Source organism: Tiliqua scincoides, chromosome 9 (assembly GCF_035046505.1).
Source record: "Tiliqua scincoides isolate rTilSci1 chromosome 9, rTilSci1.hap2, whole genome shotgun sequence".
In the NCBI taxonomy this organism is placed as follows: Eukaryota; Metazoa; Chordata; class Lepidosauria; order Squamata; family Scincidae; genus Tiliqua; species Tiliqua scincoides.
Window position 1 is genome coordinate 14,562,373 of NC_089829.1, and position 6,395 is coordinate 14,568,767.

Sequence of the window (6,395 nt, forward strand, 5' to 3'; positions counted from 1 at the left end):
CACAGTTACCTATGGTGAGTAGCACTGCTCCTGCATGTCAAAATTCTGCCTAGGGAAAGTTTTTTCTTCACCTGAATTTTGCCTGACCCCGGGGTCATGGTTTTTTTTGGCCAGAACCCCATTTTTCAAATTTGCCCTCATCCTCTCCAAAACAACTCTGTTGATGCTGCAGAGTTTCCTTGATGTCTAGCACTGCTACTGCATGTCAAAATTCTGCCTAGTGAAAATTTTATTTTTTCACATTAATTTTCTATGACCCCGGCGTCATGGTGTTTTTGGCCAGATCCCCATTTTTCCAAAATCGCCCTCATCCCCTCCAAATAATCTCTGTTGATGCTGCAGTGTTTCCTTGGGTGACTAGCACTGCTACTGCATGTCAAAATATGCTTAGGGAAAATTTTATTTTTTCACCTGAATTTTCCATGACTCCGGGGTCATGTTTTTTTTGGCCAGAACCCCATTTTTCAAAATCGCCCTCATCCTCTCCCAAACAACTCTGTTGATGCTGCAGAGTTTCCTTGGGTGAATAGCATTTCTCCTGCATGTCAAAATACTGCTTAGGGAAAATTTTATTTTTTTACATGAATTTTGACTGACCCCGGGTTAATGGATTTTTGGCCAGAAGACCATTTTCCAAAATCGCAATCAACCTCTCCCAATCATCTCTGTTGATGCTGCACAGTTACCTATGGTGAGTAGCACTGCTCCTGCATGTCAAAATTCTGCTAGGGAAAGTTTTTTTTCACCTGAATTTTGCCTGACCCCAGGTCATGGTTTTTTTGGCCAGAACCCCATTTTTCCAAAATTGCCCTCATCCTCTCCCAATCATCTCTGTTGATGCTGCAGAGTTTCCTTGATGTCTAGCACTGCTACTGCATGTCAAAATTCTGCCTAGTGAAAATTTTATTTTTTCACATTAATTTTCCATGACCCCGGTGTCATGGTGTTTTTGGCCAGATCCCCATTTTTTCCAAAATCGCCCTCATCCCCTCCAAATAATCTCTGTTGATGCTGCAGTGTTAACTTGGTTGACTAGCACTGCTACTGCATGTCAAAATATGGTTAGGGAAAATTTTATTTTTCACCTGAATTTTGCCTGACCCCAGGGTCATGTTTTTTTTTTCCAGAACCCCATTTTTCCAAAATTGCCTTCATACTCTCCCAATCATCTCCATTTATGCTGCAGAGTTTCCTTGGGTGAGTAGCACTGCTCCTGCATGTCAAAATACTGCTTAGGGAAATTTTTATTTTTTCACCTGAATTTTCCATGACTCCGGGGTCATGTTTTTTTTTTTGGCCAGAACCCCATTTTTCCAAAATCGCCCTCATCCTCTCCCAAACAACTCTGTTGATGCTGCAGAGTTTCTTTGGGTGAATAGCATTTCTCCAGCATGTCAAAATACTGCTTAGGAAAAATTTTATTTTTTTACATGAATCTTGAATGTCCCGGGGTAATGGATTTTTGGCCAGAAGACCATTTTTCCTAAATCGCAATCAACCTCTCCCAATCATCTCTGTTGATGCTGCACAGTTACCTATGGTGCAATCATCTCCCAATCATCTCTGTTGATGCTGCAGTGTTTCCTTGGTTGAATAGCATTTCTCCTGCATGTCAAAATACTGCTTACGGAAATTTTATTTTTTCACATGAATTTTGAATGACCCCGGGGTAATGGATTTTTGACCAGAAGACCATTTTTCCAAAATCGCCCTTATCTTCTATCAATCAACTCTGTTGATGCTGCAGAGTTTCCTTGGGTGTCTAGCACTGCTACTGCATGTCAAAATTCTGGCTAGGGGATATTTTATTTTTTCACCTGAATTTAGCCTGACCCCGGGGTCATGTTTTTTTTTCCAGAACCCCATTTTTCCAAAATCGCCCTCATACTCTCCCAAACAACTCTGTTGATGCTGCAGAGTTTCCTTGGGTGAATAGCATTTCTCCTGCATGTAAAAATACTGCTTAGGGAAAATTTTATTTTTTCACATGAATTTTGAATGACCCCGGGGTAACGGACTTTTAGCCAGAAGACCATTTTTCCAAAATCGCAATCACCTCTCCCAATCATCTCTGTTGAATGCTGCACAGTTACCTATGGTGAGTAGCACTGCTCCTGCATGTCAAAATTCTGCTAGGGAAAGTTTTTTTTCACCTGAATTTTGCCTGACCCAGGGGTCATGTTTTTTTTGGCCAGAACCCCAATTTTCCAAATTGCCCTCATCCTCTCCCAATCATCTCTGTTGATGCTGCAGAGTTTCCTTTGGTGTCTAGCACTGCTACTGCATGTCAAAATTCTGCCTAGTGAAAATTTTATTTTTTCACATTAATTTTCATGACCCCGGTGTCATGGTGTTTTTGGCCAGATCCCCATTTTTTCCAAAATTGCCCTCATCCCCTCCAAATAATCTCTGTTGATGCTGCAGTGTTAACTTGGTTGACTAGCACTGCTACTGCATGTCAAAATATGGTTAGGGAAAATTTTATTTTTTCACCTGAATTTTCCATGACCCCGGGGTCATGTTTTCTATGGCCAGAAGCCCATTTTCCGAAATCGCCCTCATCCTCTCCCAATCAACTCCGTTGATGCTGCAGAGTTTCCTTTGGTGACTAGCACTGCTACTGCATGTCCAAATTCTGGCTAGGGGAAATTTTATTTTTTCACCTGAATTTTGCCTGACCCCGGGGTCATGTTTTTTTTTTCCAGAACCCCATTTTTCCAAAATCGCCCTCATACTCTCCCAATCATCTCTGTTGATGCTGCAGAGTTTCCTTGGTTGAATAGCATTTCTCCTGCATGTCAAAATACTGCTTAGGGAAAATTTTACTTTTTCACATGAATTTTGAATGACCCCGGGGTAATGGATTTTTGAACAGAAGACCATTTTTCCAAAATCGCCCTTATCCTCTCCCAATCAACTCTGTTGATGCTGCAGAGTTACCTTGGGTGTCTAGCACTGCTACTGCATGTCAAAATTCTGGCTAGGGGAAATTTTATTTTTTCACCTGAATTTTGCCTGACCCCGAGGTCATGTTTTTTTTTCCAGAACCCCATTTTTCCAAAATTGCCTTCATACTCTCCCAATCATCTCTGTTGATGCTGCAGAGTTTCCTTGGGTGAATAGCATTTCTCCTGCATGTCAAAATACTGCTTAGGGAAAATTTTATTTTTTCACATGAATTTTGAATGACCCCGGGTTAATGGGTTTTTGGCCAGAAGACCATTTTTCCAAAATCGCAATCAACCTCTCCCAATCATCTCTGTTGATGCTGCACAGTTACCTATGGTGAGTAGCACTGCTCCTGCATGTCAAAATTCTGCCTAGGGAAAGTTTTTTTTTCACCTGAATTTTGCCTGACCCCGGGGTCATTGTTTTTTTGGCCAGAACCCCATTTTTCCAAATTGACCCTCATCCTCTCCAAAACAACTCTGTTGATGCTGCAGAGTTTCCTTGATGTCTAGCACTGCTACTGCATGTCAAAATTCTGCCTAGTGAAAATTTTATTTTTTCACATTAATTTTCTATGACCCCGGCGTCATGGTGTTTTTGGCCAGATCCCCATTTTTCCAAAATCGCCCTCATCCACTCCAAATAATCTCTGTTGATGCTGCAGTGTTTCCTTGGGTGACTAGCACTGCTACTGCATGTCAAAATATGCTTAGGGAAAATTTTATTTTTTCACCTGAATTTTCCATGACTCCGGGGTCATGTTTTTTTTGGCCAGAACCCCATTTTTCCAAAATCGCCCTCATCCTCTCCCAAACAACTCTGTTGATGCTGCAGAGTTTCCTTGGGTGAATAGCATTTCTCCTGCATGTCAAAATACTGCTTAGGGAAAATTTTATTTTTTTACATGAATTTTGAATGACCCCGGGTTAATGGATTTTTGGCCAGAAGACCATTTTTCCAAAATCGCAATCAACCTCTCCCAATCATCTCTGTTGATGCTGCACAGTTACCTATGGTGAGTAGCACTGCTCCTGCATGTCAAAATTCTGCCTAGGGAAAGTTTTTTTTTCACCTGAATTTTGCTTGACCCCAGGGTCATGGTGTTTTTGGCCAGATCCCCATTTATTCCAAAATCGCCCTCATCCCCTCCAAATATTCTCTGTTGATGCTGCAGTGTTAACTTGGTTGACTAGCACTGCTACTGCATGTCAAAATATGGTTAGGGAAAATTTTTATTTTTTTGCCTGAATTTTCCATGACCCCGGGGTCAAGTTATTTTTGGCCAGAACCCCATTTTTCCAAAATTGCCCTCATCCTCTCCCAATCAACTCCGTTGATGCTGCAGAGTTTCCTTGGGTGTCTAGCACTGCTACTGCATGTCAAAATTCTGGCTAGGGGAAATTTTATTTTTTCACCTGAATTTTGCCTGACCCCGGGGTCATGTTTTTTTTTTCCAGAACCCCATTTTTCCAAAATCGCCCTCATACTCTCCCAATCATCTCTGTTGATGCTGCAGAGTTTCTTTGGTTGAATAGCATTTCTCCTGCATGTCAAAATACTGCTTAGGGAAAATTTTATTTTTTCACATGAATTTTGAATGACCCCGGGGTAATGGATTTTTGACCAAAAGACCATTTTTCCAAAATCGCCCTTATCCTCTCCCAATCAACTCTGTTGATGCTGCAGAGTTTCCTTGGGTGTCTAGCACTGCTACTGCATGTCAAAATTCTGGCTAGGGGAAATTTTATTTTTTCACCTGAATTTTCCATGAACTCGTTGTAATGGATTTTTGGCCAGAAGACCATTTTTCCAAACTCGCAATCAACCTCTCCCAATCATCTCTGAGGATGCTGCACAGTTACCTATGGTGAGTAGCACTGCTCCTGCATGTCAATATTCTGCCTAGGGAAAGTTTATTTTACAGAATTTTCCATGACCCCGGGGTCATGGTTTTTTTGGCTAGAACCCCATTTTTCCAAAATTGCCCTCATCCTCTCCCAATCATCTCTGTTGTTGCTGCAAAGTTACCATGGGTTACTAGCAATACTCCTGCATGTCAATATTCTCCCTAGAAAAAAAATTATTTTTCACCTGAATTTTCCATGACCCCGGGGTCATGGTTTTTTTGGCCAGAACCCCATTTTTCCAAAATTGCCCTCATCCTCTCTCAATCACCTCTGTTGTTGCTGCAGAGTTTCCTTTGGTGTCTAGCACAGCTACTGCATGTCAAAATTCTGCCTAGTGAAAATTTTATTTTTTCACAATAATTTTCCATGACTCCAGGGTCATGATTTTTTTGGCCAGAACCCCATTTTTCCAAAATCGCCTTCATCCTCTCCCAATCATCTCCGTTGAAGCTGCAGAGTTTCCATGGGTTACTAGCAATACTCCTGCATGTCAATATTCTCCCTAGAAAAAAAATTATTTTTCACCTGAATTTTCCATGACCCCGGCGTAATGGTGTTTTTGGGTGTTTTTTCCTTGGGTGTCTAGCACTGCTACTGCATGACAAAATTCTGGCTAGGGGAAATTTTATTTTTTCACCTGAATTTTCCATGACCCCGGGGTCATGTATTTTTTTTCCATAAACCCATTTTTCCAAAATCGCCCTCATACTCTCCCAATCATCTCTGTTGATGCTGCAGAGTTCCCTTGGGTGAATAGCATTTCTCCTGCATGTCAAAATACTGCTTAGGGAAAGTTTTTTTTTTCACCTGAATTTTGCCTGACCCCGGGGTCATGGTTTTTTTGGCCAGAACCCCATTTTTCCAAAATTGCCCTCATCCTCTCCCAATCATCTCTGTTGATGCTGCAGAGTTTCCTTTGGTCTCTAGCACTGCTACTGCATGTCAAAATTCTGCCTAGTGAAAATTTTATTTTTTCACATTAATTTTCCATGACCCCGGTGTCATGGTGTTTTTGGCCAGATCCCCATTTTTTCCAAAATCGCCCTCATCCCCTCCAAATAATCTCTGTTGATGCTGCAGTGTTAACTTGGTTGACTAGCACTGCTACTGCATGTCAAAATATGGTTAGGGAAAATTTTATTTTTTCACCTGAATTTTCCATGACTCCGGGGTCATGTTTTTTTTTGGCCAGAACCCCATTTTTCCAAAATCGCCCTCATACTCTCCCAATCATCTCTGTTGATGCTGCAGAGTTTCCTTGGGTGAATAGCATTTCTCCTGATTGTCAAAATACTGCTTAGGGAAAATTTTATTTTTTCACATGAATTTTGAATGACCCCGGGGTAATGGATTTTTGACCAGAAGACCATTTTTCCAAAATCGCCCTTATCCTCTCCCATTCAACTCTGTTGATGCTGCAGAATTTCCTTGGGTGTCTAGCACTGCTACTGCATGTCAAAATTCTGGCTAGGGGAAATTTTATGTTTTCACCTGAATTTTGCCTGACCCCGGGGTCATGTTTTTTTTTCCAGAACCCCA